The following is a 16932-nucleotide window of genomic DNA, read 5'->3' as shown; positions in this document are numbered from 1 at the left end:
GGATGTGCAGCTTGCATGGTCAAGCACTCTCACCTGGAAAATCCCAGTGTGAAGCAATCAATGAGAGCAGTCAAGTCAGATTCAATCCAGTACTACTGCTTTGAATTATGACAAGGTTGGACTTAAAGGCTTCTGCTCCTGAGAGGGAGTCCCTTGTGGGGACGCTGAGCAACTGGGTAAGCATGACAAGTAGTAAAAGAATTATTAAAAATGCTATTAATCAGAGAAGCAACACAGGAGAGCAACACAAGGGAATGTGAGACCTGGAGTTACAAGTCATGGGTTCAGGTCCAGGTTCCAATGGTTATTAGTAGAGTGATGTTCAGAGACTTAAAGAATTTCTATAAGCTTCAGTTTTCTTTAAAATGGATCCTTAACGATACTGCACAACTTATTTATTTTTAACTCTTAAACCACAAAGTCTGATATAAATGAGTCATCTATGACCCAGAAACCAAAGCTCTGGGCTTATGTACACAGGGTCAAATGTTAGGAACCACCAAAGCACTCTCCTTTTAGTTCATTTTGTCACTACATGGAATTTACTCTGAGAAAATCTCTATCCTTAGTCTTGTCTGGGTTACCATAAATGTAATCACTAGGGCCTTATGTAATCACCCAAAAAAACAAGTTCATTTGTTGGATACACAACAGACTTTATATTGGAACAAATGAAAAATTCAAAGGTATCCATAAAAAAAGAAATACAGAGAACTCACAAAAGGACTCAAAATAGCTCAAAAATAATAAAAACAATTCTTTTCCATACTTAGTGATTCTTACAGTCCACTGAGGTCTGAAATCCTTCAGAATCAATGCCACTTCACTATCTGGACGTTTTTAGACAGAAATTAAACTTGAGTTTGCCATTAGGGTAAAGCATTGACATTCCAGTGAGTCTTCCTTACCACACATACATATGGAATCCCCAGACTTGTAGAGTCACCCTCTGGATTGGACTCTACTCAGAAATTAAACAACAAACATGAGGTTGATAGGTAGATGATACCTCAACATTCTACTGAGTCCCTTATATCCTATAGAGACCCAAACATACATCTATTCTTATAGTAGGTACTACTTTGAGGGTTCAGACTGCCCCAGAAAGGAAATGTATTGGGGATCGTTAGACAAGAAAATTCCTTTCCCATTAGATCTACACTAACTCACAGAGACAGTAGGAGATAAAGACTTCAGGTCATGAAGTCAAGCCCTTGCTAGGGTAACTTTCAGGACTGGGAGCCTTGTGTGACCCTATTCCCTCTCTAAAGGCAGTTAGTTCCTCAGGAAGTTCCCCTTCTCTAAAAAGAAGGCTAGATCTCTGACCTCTAAAACTTGATTTTCATTGGGAAGCAAAAACCAAAATTAATTGTTGCTTAGGCTCCCCCACTTATTAGGCTAAAAGGATAAATTACTGGGTCATACTGCCTGAGAAATCTTTATTCTCTAGCTATAAGGCAATATACCAGGGCTGTTTAACACAAGGCAGCTAAAGAGATAACTCCTAGGAACTCTCAACGCTTGAAAAGATGACTCCCCACTATTCAAGCATCCAGCATTGTCCAGGACCCCTCCTCTCTCACTGCAATAAATGGCATTAATTCCATCTCTGATTTGTGTTTCTGCCATGGCCAAAGTAGTTATGATCAGGACAAGAGGTGTTCCCTCTGCAGCACTCTCTGGAAGAAATCTTGAAAAGGACAAACTGAAAGGGGTCAGATCCTTGGAGAAAGCTCTTTTTTATAGACCAACACAAATGAATGTCTCTTCCAGCAAGATGTCATGCTAAGGGTGTGGGTCAGGCGATTTTTCTTGAGTGCTGTCCCAATCTGTAAAATCTATCCCTCAATACCAAGGGGCATGCCCATACTCTTTAAAGGAATGCATAATCAAGCTCTCAAGTAAAGATTTACCTCCCTGAAAGCTCATTGAGATGATCAAGGAACTCTTTAGATTATACCCCTAATTTCCTGTGATCAGGAAAGACTTTCTAGAGAAAATAAATGTCAAGATAGATGCTAAAGAATCCTAATATTCTTTTTTTTCAGAAGGCAAAGGGAAAACATACAGCCATATGTAGCTAAATACTTATTAATTGCTTTTTTATAAAGTTAGGTATAGTAGAAAGTACAATGGATTTGAAATCAGAAGACCTGGGTTCAGATCCCAGCTCTGCCACTTACTATCTCTGAAACCTTAGACAAGTAACTTTATTTCTCTCGGTCTCAGTTTTTGTTTTTGGTTTTTTTGTCTTTAAAAAGCTTGTGTGTGAGAGGGGTGGGGGTGGCTAGGTGGTGCAGTGAATAGAGCACCAGCCCTGGAGTCAGGAGGACCTGAGTTCAAATCTGACCTCAGACACTTAACACAAAACTAGCCATGTGACCTTGGGCAAATCACTTAACCCCAATTGCCCTACCTTCCCCCCTCTAAAAAAAAAGCAAAAATAAAAATCTATTAAAAAGCTTATGGGGATGGGGGAGAACTAGGAGGACCATTTCAGCTCTAAGTCTATGATCCTATGGACCCATATTTTAATCTTTGATCTTTCTCTCCACATTTAACTTCAGGAGCTTTTAATGAACCCTGGGAACAGTAGGCATTTGACAGCTCTTTGTATGTATACCCCAGAAGGCAGTTTTTAAATGTCTCAGGACAGAGCCCATATCTGCCAAGTACTAACAACCTCTGGTTCCCCTTTTTTTCCTCAGGAGCAGAATGTATCCATCTGTGTTGGAGATGGAACTCTGTAGTTTCTGCTAAACCCACCCTGAGAGTTGATCACTGACCCAGAGAAATGCCGAGTCCCTCCCATTACTGTGATTCCATTAGCAGCAACTTCCTCTGGGAATGGTGTGATTCCTCGGTTGAAGGGTAAATAAAGAGTAATTGCTAACAATTATTTTTAAAGCTCTTCCCTTTCACAGGGAGGGGAATGGTGCCAGGTCCTACTAACATAGGATGTGGTTGGTCCCAGAAAACATTATTTTCTTTAAACTAGGTATAAAAAGGGTACTACAAACCCCCTTATTTGCCTTTTTTAACTTAACACTTGGGTTAAGCAGGAGGCTGGAGGCGAACATGTTATTACTAGATTATGCTTTTCTTTTCCCTTGACGGGCCTGATGCTGCTTGCTTGCACATATTGGGGGTATTTAGTAACTGAACCCTAGGCCTTAGTTATTTGTTTATTTACCAATTTCCCTGGCTTTAGCAAAGGAGTGAAACAGCTGTGAGTTGCCCAGCCCAAGTGAATAATGGAATGCGTACAGGCCTTACTTTCCCAGCCTTCAGTCCAGAAGAGAATGGTGTTTGTTGACACAGTCAGACTGAAGAAATGGTGTTCAGACAAAGGCAGAGGATGCAGCTAGGAAAGGATTGGGATGACAAGCACTATTTTAGAACGTGATGGACTGTCCAGGGATGGGCAAACAGGAAGGTGTGAAGAACTTGCAATCTAACAGCAGGAATGAATGGCCAAGGTAAAAGGGAGATTGAGCCAAGTGCAAAGGCATTATTTACGGACCCATTCACAGTCATTTGGTATCTCAGTTCTAGGTCCTCTTAAGCACACCCCTCCTTTCCCAAGTTTTCTCTTTTCCCATGTGGAGGCAACAGAGAACTCAGGAATAGGTCACTCAGACATAGAATCTGCCTGTTCTCATGAGCATCATCCTGTGAGGGCTTCTCAGTACGTCTTAAACCTAGAGCGATTTCAAGCAACCAGGTGACTGTGCAGCCTGGGGCACACAAATGTCCTCCTCTTTATCAGAATCTTCAGACTCTCTAAGAAGAAAGGCCCAGGAAAAACGTTATAAGAAATGTGAGGACAAAGAGATCACTTTCATCTGGAATGGTGTATCAGCAATGCCATATTCACAATGCCTATAGAGATTACAAATATGCTGATATAATTATCCATCATAAAATACGTCAGGTTTGCCATTTGGGGAAATAAACTAGAAAATTTATTAAGATACCAAAAGACTGAGTCCCAAAACCAGAAAGTGAAAGCCATCAGAGTAGTTATGACATTGGCACAGGTAGATAAAGTAGAAAGCACCCACATTCTCAAGCCTTTAAAACAGAACAGGCTACCTCAGGCAAAGGTCCTCCAGTCCCCACTCACAGCAACCACCCAGCGTCTGGGAAGAGCGCTCCCAGAAGCTCCGGCCCCTGGCAGTCCTCAGCAGGAGTCCTAACTCAAAAAAGAAAAAAAAAAAAGGCAACCGCCGCCAACTGCCAACTGCAGGACCATTAGCTCGGCTTTTCACTTTCTCTTGCCCTGCTATGTCAGCACGTCCATGGGGCATGGGAGATCTTTAAATCCCATAACCCTTACAAATGGGGAGAAGCAGGACTCATGGAAGGCTGTGAGGAAGATGCATCACCTAAGTCATATGTCTTTGAAGGAAAAGGGCCTTCAGCAGTTGAAGTTGGGGAGAGCCCAATCTAGGTATGGGGAATGATGTGAGCAAAGGAACAGAGGTGGGATTGTGTTTGACGAGATTCAGGAGATAGAGAATAATAGAGTTTGGCTGAAACAGAAGGTGTAAAGGGGACCAGTATGTGATAAGGGCAGAAAATAGTTTGAAGTGAGGAGCAAATAACTGGAGAAAAATGAGTGCCCTTTATCCATCAATTGGGGAAATGCTGAATAGATTGTGGCATCTAAATGTAATGGAATATTATTGTGTCATAAGATGTGATGACTGTGAGAAATTCAGAGAAATTTGGAAGGACTTGTATGAACTGATGTATAACAAAGTACACAAAACAGAATACACAATTGCCATAGTAATATAAAGATAAACATCATTAAAAGACATGAATACTGAGCAATGCAATGAGTGGCCAATTGAGACTTCAGAAGCCTAAAGGTGAAGCGTACCTGCCTCCTTCTGGGAGCAAGGTGGTAAATTATTAAAGTAGACTGCAGAATATGCTGTCAGATGTGGTCAATGGCCTGATTCATTCAGTTTAATTTTTTGTTCACATCAGGTTCTATGAGAAAGATGAGTGGAATGAATGGGTAGAAACAAAGGAAGGAGGGAAGGAAGGGAGGAAGGAAGGGAGGGAGGAAGGAAGGAAGGAAGGAAGGAAGGAAGGAAGGAAGGAAGGAAGGAAGGAAGGAAGGAAGGAAGGAAGGAAGGAAGGAATCAAGGTGAGGGAAGGAAGAAAGAGAGAGAGGAATGCAGAAAAGGAGGGAAGGAGGAAGAGAAGGAGAAGGAAGGGGAGGGGAGGGAAGGAGAATGAAGGAAGATAGGGATGGATTAAAGAGCCAGACTGTGGATTGTGATTACAGTGAAAGCGGAGAAGAGGGAACAGATGTCAGAGATGCTGCAGAGGCAGAATTCTCAGGGTTGGCAACTGATTGGATGTATACTGAGGTATGAGGAAGAGTCAAAGATTACTCTGAAGTTACAGGCTTGGATGGTTTGGAGGACAATGATGACATCAACAGAAATAGAGAATTTCCAACAGAGCATGAGAATATGCTTAAGGGAAATTCAGGTTTGGACATGTGAGCTTTACATGTGGCAGGAGAGCCAGAAATAGGTTTCCAGTAGATAGAAATATGGAACTGAAGCTCTGAGATTAAATATATATACTGAGATTAAAATATAGACTGAGAGTTATCTGTCTAGAGGGGATAATAGAAGCCATAGAAACAGATCATGTCATCACAAAAGAGTATGGAGATATATAAAGAATTAATAATTCCACCTTTGGTTGGTCAGAGGAAGGATCAAAAGAAGATAACATAAAACTACTAATTTGAATAACAACTAAAAAATAACTAATGTGCAATAATCATAATGGTAGTCACCACATTTGCAGTGTTTGATAATTTACAAAGTGTTCTCCTTATTTGATTGACAACAACCTTATGACATCATTAAAGTAAGCATTATTATCTCCTTATGAGGAAACTAAGACCCAAAGAGGTTAAATAATTTTTTAAGACAGAAAGCCAGGTCTTTTGCCTCCTAGACCAGTGTTCTCTCCACTAAACCACATTGAAATACACCATCCTTGTGGTTCATGCCAAGACAACAGCAGGTAGATGAGACCAACTATAATTAGATCCTTTTGACACTTCCATAATTAAACTCCTATACAAGGTAAATACCTTATAACAAATTCGGTTCTTTACCATACATAATTAAAACAAGATTCCTATAAACTTAATACCTCTATATTTGTTAGATGGGGTTCCAAGGTATCATTTATCTTATCTGAGCCTTGGTTTTTTCATCTATAAAATGGGGATATTTTTACTTACTTTACAAGGGTAAGGAGAGGAGTGTCATACAGAATGAAGTGCTTAATTTTTTTGGTCATTTTGTTTTAGGGGCCATACTAATGACAGAATGGAGAAAAACCTGACCTTGTAGTTAGGAAGACCTGGGTTCAGATCTTGCCTGAGACACATACTGCTGATTGTATGACTTTTGTCCAAAGGCAATTTTCTAAATTTATAAATGACAGAACGATTGGCAATTTCCACTGGTAGAGTGATTTAGACCAACAGAACTACCTGATACATAAGAAATCATAGAATCAGACAACAAAAAAGACTGAAGGTAAGGGATGAGGAAGGATTTCTGGTGTAAAAATACCACCAATGATGCAGCTATAGAAGTTCAGGAGTTACCTAACTTGCCATAAAATCAAGTGACTTGTATATGTTCACATGGGTGTAGTGTTTATCGGAGGCAAGACTGTGGACTTCCAGACTACAAAGCCAGCCTGACGTCTGCTTTACAAGATTGCTTCTCTTCTAGTTTTATGACACTAAATGAGAACTATTATCAGAAATTTTTTTACAACTTTTTATTTGTTTATAACTTTTCTTTTAACAATTCTAAAGCATATTTAATAACTGACTTTGATAAATTATCTACTAATGTGCATACAAAACTGTCAAAAATGGGGACTGGAATTTTCTAGTTCTATACATAGTATATCTTAAGGGTGACTGGTTATACTGTGAAACTTCAACTCTCAGGACATCCTCAATGTGGGTATCACGTCAATGGGTTTACCCCCATTCTATTTGCCTCTAGTTGTACATAAAGGCAGCATCTCAAATCATTATCTCTGAGGCACAGAATCTAGCAATTTTCACCTTCACCCACCAGCCTTTTGGTGGATACCATAATACAGGACTAAGCTCTAGGGACCTCCAACTCTAAACAGTGCATGCAGATCAACAAAGCTCCTTAAAAGCCTACTCTCCTAGGAACACAGAATAATCCTGTCCAGGGTCAATTCCCTTAGTGATTTGCCTGAAACCAAACTAACAATAATGAAAACAGGAAAAAGTGAAGGTGAGTAGTTACCCGTTGCTACAGGGGAGGGGGGCTCTTTCCAGAAGATAAAAAGGTCTTCTAACTGCTCTCCTTCACCAAGTAACCCAAGGTCATAGTACACTTGAGCATTCCAGCATGCTGGGATTCTGACCTTGCAGTGGAGAACTTGTTATTAGAACTACTGCCATTTTCTGAGAAGACTTTTTTAATCTCTGGGAATGCATATCTCACAATCGCCTTAAGCTCTTGGGATCTTGGCAGAGGTCAAAGGACATCAAGTTAAAATGAAATCTGTATCTCAGACTATGGCACTATCCCTGCCCCACATAAATGCCATGGTGTACATAGTCCCACTGACAACTACCTAGGCTACTTCCCCTACCTCACCTCTTTGCCCATCAGCAGTTCAAGACTTGTAGCCCATTATCCAGAAGGAAGGAAGGGAAGGAAGGATGAAAGAAGGGAAGGAAGGAAGGAAGGAAGGAAGGAAGGAAGGAAGGAAGGAAGGAAGGAAGGAAGGAAGGGAGGAAGGAAACAAGCATTTATTAAGTTCATACCATGTTCCAGGAACTTTGCTAAATTATTTTATAAATATTATGTCATTTGATCCTCACAACAACCCTGAGAGATAATTATCCTTATTTTATACTTGAGGAAACTGAGGCAATCAAATACTAAGTGACTTGCCCATGGTAATGTAGCTAGTAAGTATCTGTAATGGTCATGGGAATTTGAAGATCTTCCCTATGCCTTACTAAGTCTAAGGGAAACTGAAGATCTTCCCTGCCCTCTAATAGATCGAATGTAATCACATGGAGCCTGTGGTGGGAGGAGTTTGCTAAGCAGGCAGAGCAAGAAGTTGGTCGGAGTAGTTAGAGCTGGGGGAGAAGGAGGATGCAGGTAAGGAGACAGCTAGGCTTGTGTTTGTTTGTGGGAAGGTTTTGGGATGGTGTTGCTCTCTATAGTGTTATTGTGTATAAATTTCTTCGTTGTTATGATGAATTTGGTTTTCTGGTGTTGGGATTTGGCTTTCTGGTATCTGAATAAATGCTTTGTTTCTGTCTTATGCATGGAGAGTATGTTATATTTTGTGATTCAGAACTATGCTGGCATATTCATAGTTGCCACTGGTGCTGTGAATATTGCATGGGCACTACAGTATCAGAGGCCAAATTCGAACTCAAGTCCTCCTAACTCCAGGTCCAGCACTCTATCCAGTGAATTACCTAACTGCTTCTTTAGGTCATTGTTAAAATTATTATCTTTGATGGATGCTCTAAATAGAGAGCGATATCTTACCTGTGACTGTGGCAGAGAAACCAGACTTAAAAAGCTTTCTATCTCATTATTCCAATTCTAAAAATAATCATTCTCCTACTGGATCAGGGCCCCCAAACAACATTTTGTGACAGATTAGCAATTAATCATATTTATATGGTACTTTCAAGTATACACAGCACTCTTCCCTAACAATCTTACAATGACTAAAACACAAGTATTATTATTCCTATTTTATAGATGTACAAACTAAGGCTCAGTGATATAGTCTGACCTACTCATAGACACAAAGTTAGGGCTCACACACAGGTCTCTTGACCCAATTCAAATCCAGCATTCTTTGGATCCAACTGTATTACCTCTCCCTTGGTGCAAATAAGAATCTTCAAATAAGCCTTTGAAAAATCAAAGGTAAACTGTGGTTGACACGTACTTTATAGGCAATTTCAGGAATTCCTAATCCTGAAGAGACTGTTTTTATGTGGCATTCGTTTTCTTTCTTCTCCTTTCTTTCTCCCTTACCACCTTTGTCCCTCCTTCCTCCACAGGCTTTGAGAATGCATTATATTCACTTCATTCACTGCCCCCTGCCAGTTCATGGAGCACAAGACTAGGAATCCAACCCAACATACTAGGCAGATGGATTTTAATCACCTCAAACAGATGGCACAGGAAGTGTCAAGTAGGTGCAATTTATAATTTTTTCCTCGATTTTTAAAAGTTTAGAAACAACCAAGAAGTCAAAATGGGTTGTCCAATATCAGTGTCATTTCTTTTTATTATTATTATTATTATTTTGGTCTATTCTGTGTCTATACGTAATTCTAATTTAACCTAAAGCCATTTGCATTCTTTCATCTCCCTACCCATTCTCCTACTTAAATTAAATAACATTTGATGGACAAAACAAATGCAGATCTCCAAAGAAGCAAGGCAGGCGTGTTTGACTCCTCAGATGTTCCAGAATGGAATCCAGCCCAGTAAATACGTTGGAGCCCCACTCACCTGAGCTCGGCACTATCACAGGTATCTACCATAAATCATCCTTTGCCCCATGCACACAGCCTAGTGAAGATTAATGACAGTAGACACGAAAGCTGCCAACTTGGAAGGGTTTCTGTGAAGGTGCAGGGAAGGCTATGTGAGCAGAATGTGTGATAAAATGTTAGTCTGGAAAGCAGCCGAGGTCCTTCTCCACAATGCAAAGATGTTAAGACCTATCTGACTGAGGTGACAGACAGGTAGCTGACTGAAGACACTGGCAGCTATAGAAAGGGGGGGGGGAGCTTAAAGGGGATGTCAAAATGTGATAGCAGTTCATCACATGCCATCATTAGTGATGATCACCAGGACCACTTGCATATGTGAAGGGAAGAAAATACAAGATTACATCTGATGACACGGAATTGGCTAGCCTTGTTTTGTGGATTGGTTGGCATGGTTGGCCTGATTGTCACCCACCTTGATGGAAGAGCAGAGCAAGACACTGGTAACTGCCCTCACCAGAGAAGAATGGTTGTCTGAACTGCTTATTTTCACTATTAATGAGGTTCACTGTTGATGAAAGTTAATGAAACAGAAAATCTGAATAGATTAGCTAAATAGTTTATGTGGAGGAATGGTAGAGATTTTGATAATGATTTGATATAATTCAAAAAAGCAACTATTGAGTATATGCTCTATTTTAGAGATCTCATCCATTCAAGTCAAGTCAACAAAAGTTTTATTTTGCCTACTATGTTCCAGTTGCTGCGCTGACTAAGGGTAATGCAAAAATAGTCGCTGCCCTCAAGAATCTCACAGAATGGTGGGAGATAAAACAACATACAAACAACTATGAATATACAAGATGTATACCAAGTAAACAGGATAATCTTGGAGGGAAGGCACTAACATTAAGGAAAGTTTTCCTACAGAAGAGCAGGATTCTAGCAGATACTTGAAAGAAGCCCTGGAAGGCACAGGAGATAGATATGAGGAGGGAGAGAACTCCAGCCATGGGGAGAAAGTCAGTGAAAATGCCAGAATCAAGAGGTGAATCAACTTGTGTGAAGAACAGCAAGAAAATCAGGGGCACTAGATGGTAGAGTACATGGAGGGGACTAAGATATAGGTAGGCCAGAAAGATAGAAGGGGAACAGGCCATTAAGGACTTTAAAAGTCAAACAGAAGATTTTATATTTTATCCTGGAGGCAATAGGGAGTCAGTAGAGTTTAGGAGCATGACATGGTCAGAATCGAGCTTTAGGAAGATCAATTTGGCAGATAAGATGGACTAGACTGGGAAATATATCAGGCAACCAAAAGACTGTTGCAAATATCCAGGTGTGAGGTGACGAAGACCTGCACCAAGATGGCAGGAGTGTCCCAAGACCAACAGGGGCATATAGCAGAGATATTGGGAAAGCAGAGGACTTGGCAACTGATTTGATTGAGGAAGAGAAGTAGAATAGGAAAGAGATGACACCTAGGTTCTGAGCCTGTGTGACTGAAACCTGGTCAGTGTATCAGCACCATGCCAGGACATTGAATCACTTCCATTTGAATTGTCTTAGGAAGACTCTGAAGATCACCTGATGCCATACCAGACACTGAGAAGCAGTGCTCTTCACAGCAATAGGGAAGTTTAAAATGCTTGTGGAATGAACAACTAACTTCCCTCTTTATTTATCTAATTTCTCTTCTGAGATCCAGACTCTCACAGCACTTAACCATCTTATCAACTCCCACAGATTTAATTAACCATGTTTGTGATGGTGATTCTCAAATCTACCTTTTCAACCCCACACTCCCCTCTCTTTGCTCTCAGTATTGTTTCTGGCTGTTCTTCCTGCATGGAACATTCTCCTCTGCTCCACCTGGTTGGTTGGTTGGTTATTGTCCTTCGTTCTTGAAGAGGAACAAAATGACATCACTACATTGGGGTCAAGGTACAGTGTGTCCAACTGTGGCTGATCAGACCCATACTAACTCAGAAAGCTCTACCAAATAGTCCATATGACCATTTGGAGTAGAGATGTCTCTAAATTTGTGCGTTTCACATTTCTTTGGAGCTACTGCAATTCTGCTATACTCACAGAGCACATACCTTTATTGATGTGGACACACCCTGCTAGACAGTCTTTTGCCAGTGTCTCCCATGTCACACAATCAATTCCAAAGTTCTTCAGAGTCCTTAAGAGTGTCTTTGTATTGTTTCTTCTGGCCACCATGTAAGTGTCTGCCTTTCGTGCGTTCTCTGTAAAATAGTCTTTCAGGCAAGCATTTGTTTAACGTTTCAACATTGCCAGTCCATCAGAGTGGCACTCTTTGCAGAGGTGTTTGAATGCTTGGAAGTTTAGATGAAGAAAGGATCTCAGTGTCTGGTATGGCGTCAGATGATCTTCAGAATCTTCCTAAGACAATTCAAATGGAAGTGATTCAGTTTACTGGCATGGTGCTTATATACTGTCCAGGTTTCAGAGGCATACAATAATGAGGTCTGCATAATGACTCTATAAATCTTCAGTTTGGTAGTCAGTCTAATGCCTCTTCTCTCCCACATTTTCCTTCAGAGCCTTCCAAACACTGGGCTAGCTCTGGCAATGCCGACATCAACCTCATCATCTATGTGTACATCCTGAGAAAGTAAAATATTGCCAAGGTAAGTGAATTTATCCACAGCATTCAAAATTTCTCTATTTGCTCCAATCAATGGTTCCACACAGGGATGGCACAGTGCTGGCTGGTGGAGAACCTGTGTTTTCTTGGTGTTAAGTGTTAGGTCGAAATTAGCACAAACAGCCAAGAATAGATCCATAATTTGTTGAATCTCAGTTTCAGAGGCTGCACTCACTGCTCAATCATCTGTGAACAAAAAAATGATGCACCAATTCTCCTTCCAGTTTAGTCTTGGCTTGTAATCTTTTCAAGTTAAAAATTTACCATCCTCGGGGAAGCTAGGTGGCTCAGTGAATAGAGCACTGACTCTGGAGTTAGGAGGACCTGGGTTCAAATCTGGCCTCAGACACTTAACACTTAGTCATGTGACCTTGGGCAAGTCACTTAACCCCAATTGCCCCTCCAAAAACAAAACAAAAAAAGTTTGTCATCCTCATTGAAGGCATCTGACAACATAACTGAATCCATCAAGTTAAAAAGCATGGGAGCAAGCACACAGTCTTATTTCACTCCATTGGTGACTGGGAAGGCATGGGAGCATTGTCCATTATCTAGAACCCAGTCAAGCATGCCATCATGAAATTGAATTCCGACATAATTTTCCATAAATATTCATGACTGACAGTATCAAAGACTTCAAGGCAGATCAACAAACATTGTGTACAGACCTCTGTTCTGCTCCTGGCATTTCTCCTGGATTTTTTGGGCAGCAAACACCATATAGATGACCATCTTCCAGGTGAAGGATCAGCCTATTAAGGAGAATCTTGCCATCACTGACTAAGAGAGAGACACCAGCACCACCACCACCACCACCCCTGGCCTGTGATTGTCACAGGACAATCTATTTCCTTTACCTTTATAGAGATATATCCGCCATCTATTCATATCCCTGGTCTCCTTTAAGTCCCAACTAAATTCCCATCTCCAGGAAGCCTTCCCCAGAGCACCTTCCTCCTGTTAATTATTTCCTATTTATCCTGCACATAGCTCGCTTTGCATATATTTGTTGACCTGTTGTCTCCCTGCTAGATTATAAGTTCCTCAATGGCAGTGACTGTCTTTGGTTTCTTTTCCTATCCCTAGGACTTACCACAGTGCCTGACACACAGAAGGTGCTTAATAAATGTTGATCAATTATTAATTTATTGAAAATATTGCTTGAGGGCACAGAATTTCAACTTTCACAAATAACAATCACATTGTCACAGGTTTAGAAAGAAGAACTTTGTCCATCAGCAAACACTTCTAATTCCCCTTCTCTACTTGTTGAAATCAGGAAGATAACTGGATAGCAGCATGTTGAAAGGGACTATAGCAGCTTTCCCAGACACAGCTCCTATAAAGAACAAGTTCCTTGCTAGTTAGAACAAGAAACATGTTAAACCATGTGTCATCATCTTTTTGAAACTATTGGACTTAAAATCAAACTGAGGTGCTGAAGAAATCTTACTTGTGCTTTTGTCCAGACCTATGGTTTCATTTATTTAGGGGGAAGTTCCAGTGTGGAAACTAGCACTCCATTAACACAGACTGACAACTTTTCCAAAACATATAGCTTTGAGAGAGTTGCCTGGGGATGCTGAGGGACTAGGTGGTTGGCCTATAGTCCTATAACTTATGTCAGATGTAGGGTTTGAACATATGACTTTCTAACTCCATGACTATCCTATCCTTTCATCCGCTCAAAGAAACATTAAATTCCCCCAAACACATACCAAAAGGAACAATCTCCTAGTGAAATAGAGGTGCAATTACCGAAAAGGTTTTTTTCTCCTCCATTTCTAATGACTATAATTTAAATAAAACATTAGATTCTGAATTATTCTGTCTGGAACATTTATGTCTTGATAACTTATTAGTAAAATGAAAATATAATAGACACATGACCTTCAAACTGAACAATTATGACTTTTTAACAACTCCACCTCCCAGGCAGAGCAATGATCATAAGGCAGTGTTCAGAAAGTAAATGGTCTAGATTTCTTTCCTTTTATAAAACTTAATTTTTAAAAAAAAATCCTTGGAGATTTAAAAGCTTTCATATTGACCCCTTCCCAATGCTTTTTTAAGGATATGGAAAAGGAGATTTAAAATACATTTTTTCAGCTGCTAAACATTAGATGAAAAATGTACTATTTCCCCTCTAGAAACACATCATTCTTTTCTTGAGCTCAAATAACCACAAAGCATCTGAATTTGGGAATTCAAAACAGCTTGTCTGTGGTCCTCTGTGAGAAAGGAAATCCTGCCTAAGTTTGAAAATAATGGAGTAAAAGTATTTTAACTCAAAGTCATCAAATAAACTACTGAACATAGGAGCCAAGCATCTCTGCTAAGTTTGCTCTGGATTCTGGAACATATGGCTCACCCTTAAGATCCTCTATCATTGAATAAGGAAAATTAATAGCTGCCTCAGAAAGCAGAACTTTTTTATCTCCTCCAAAACAAGTCTTGCAATCTTGACTTTTCTTTCCAACTCCAGACACATTGAAGGCTACATTCTAAATTCTCATTTGTACCAGTCATTTAACATTTAACTTCTAGCTTTTTACAATAAAACAGTCTCCAGGAAGATTCTCCCCATAGCTACATTATCTCTTAATAGCAAGACATCTTATATGTGAACTCACAGCTCGGCAAATCCAGTTGAGTTTTTTTAAATAGCCAAGTTATTTAAAACATGGATTGCATTGTTTGTTAAATCTTTCATTGGGCTACATCTAGAGTACCATGTTTCAAGCTTTGGCAGATTCAGAACTTAGAGCAGTTAAGATATGCAACCCCCTAGGGCACATACACTATCTAGTATGTTTTCAATGAGGGGCACTTTTAATTATTACCTTTTAATAAATGTACATATTTTTAATGCTAGATAATTCTGTTCTTAGTATACATATGTACAGACATATATACACATACATGTATACATACGTGTGTGTAATTGCATATAAACATCAAAACCACATGAGTTATAGTGAAAGTTCAAAGAATTTAAGAGAAGTACAGCTTTCAAGAGTAAGTCCGTCTATTCTGTCCTGGTCAGACTCCACGTGTCTGTAGTATTGTGTTCAATTCTGAGGACCACATTTGAACAGGACATCAATAAGAGTATCCTCTGTTCAGTAAGCAACCAAGATGATGAAGGGTGCTGAATCTATGTTAACAAATTGGTTAAATCTATTGGTTAAAGGAAATGGAAATGTTTAATTTGGAGAAGACTCGGAGCCATGATAGCTATATTTAAGTCTTCAAGGGGTTTCCATGGGAAAGATAGATTAGACTTGTTCTGTTTGGCCCAAGAGGACAAAGAATAATGGATGGCAGTAGCAGAGAGACAAACTTAGACTTGATGTAATGAAAAATTCCCTTATAACAAAGCTATACATAAGTGGAAAGGGTCCCTTCGGGAGACAGTAGATATTCCCTTACTGGAGGTCCTCAAGCAAAGACTGAATGGCTACTTGTCAGGAAGGTTGTAGTGAGGATTCCTGTTTGGGTTTGTTGTTTGTTTTCAGTTATATCTGACTCTTCATGACCTTCTTTGAGGGTTTTTTGGCAAAGATACTGGAGTGGTTTGCCATTTCCTTCTCAGCTCATTTGACAGATAAGAAAACTGAGGCAAAACAGAGTTAAGTGACTTGGCCAGGGTCCCACAGCTAGTAAGTTTCTGAGGCCAGATTTTCAGAGAGAGCTCTATCTAGGTGCACCCACTTAGCTGCCCTGTTTGGGTATAAAGTAGACTAAATGAGCAGATAAGGTCCTTTCCGGTCATAGATTCTGGGATCCTACAAAAAAAGCAAAACAATGAGAACAATTTCAAGTCTAGAGAGCATAATTTTCAGTTTGCCAAAAACGCTCAAATTCATTCCCGCAACTCTAGCATTAAGTATTTCATATGTATGTCAATTAATATATTATATAAGAATATGATATATCAATTTTATATTATATGATTATTAATAATATCATATAGAAATGCAATTTAATTTCATAATTTAAATGTGACCCTAAGAAGCTGAAGCGTGTCTAGAGAAATGTAGCCAAGGAGAGAGAACTCAAGTCTCCATGAGGATTGACATGTTTAGCCTGAAGAAGAGAAGATTTAAGGGAACATTATAGTTAGCTTCACATATCTAAATAATTCTCTCATGGAAGAAGGATTAAATGGACTTGTTATATCTAATTTCAGAAGTGAATATTAGGATCAATGAATGACATACAGGAATGGATCTTGACTGTATCACATACTATACAGGCATGTAGAAAACAGAATGGCTTGCCTTGTGAGATAGTGACTTCCCCATCACAAGAAATTTTCAAACAGAGACTAAATGGTCACTCCTAAGAAATCTAACAAAAGTAAATTCATGTATAATTTTGTGTTGGGGGGGGTGAAGTGAAGATAAAAATAGAGATGGGGAAGAAATGAATTTAATAATCTCTATGGGGCCTTCCTACTCTATGATTTTAAGATTCAATTTTTATGAATAGATGCAACACAAGTTTCCAAAGACTCTTACAGATCTATATTAACTCCTTCAAACCACCGGATTTTAGTTATAGTACCTTTATTGCAAGACCCTAGTAGTCTAAATTTGATAAGTGTCAGCAGAATATAAGAAAGTAATGGCAGTACTTGCTTTCATTTTTCCTTTGTATCTCCAGAGCACAGAGTATG

The sequence above is a fragment of the Petaurus breviceps genome, unplaced genomic scaffold, assembly GCF_028583685.1.
Source record: "Petaurus breviceps papuanus isolate PSGF00001 unplaced genomic scaffold, PetGlider_PUasm1.0 179, whole genome shotgun sequence".
Classification (NCBI taxonomy): domain Eukaryota; kingdom Metazoa; phylum Chordata; class Mammalia; order Diprotodontia; family Petauridae; genus Petaurus; species Petaurus breviceps.
This window is presented reverse-complemented; position numbering follows the sequence as displayed.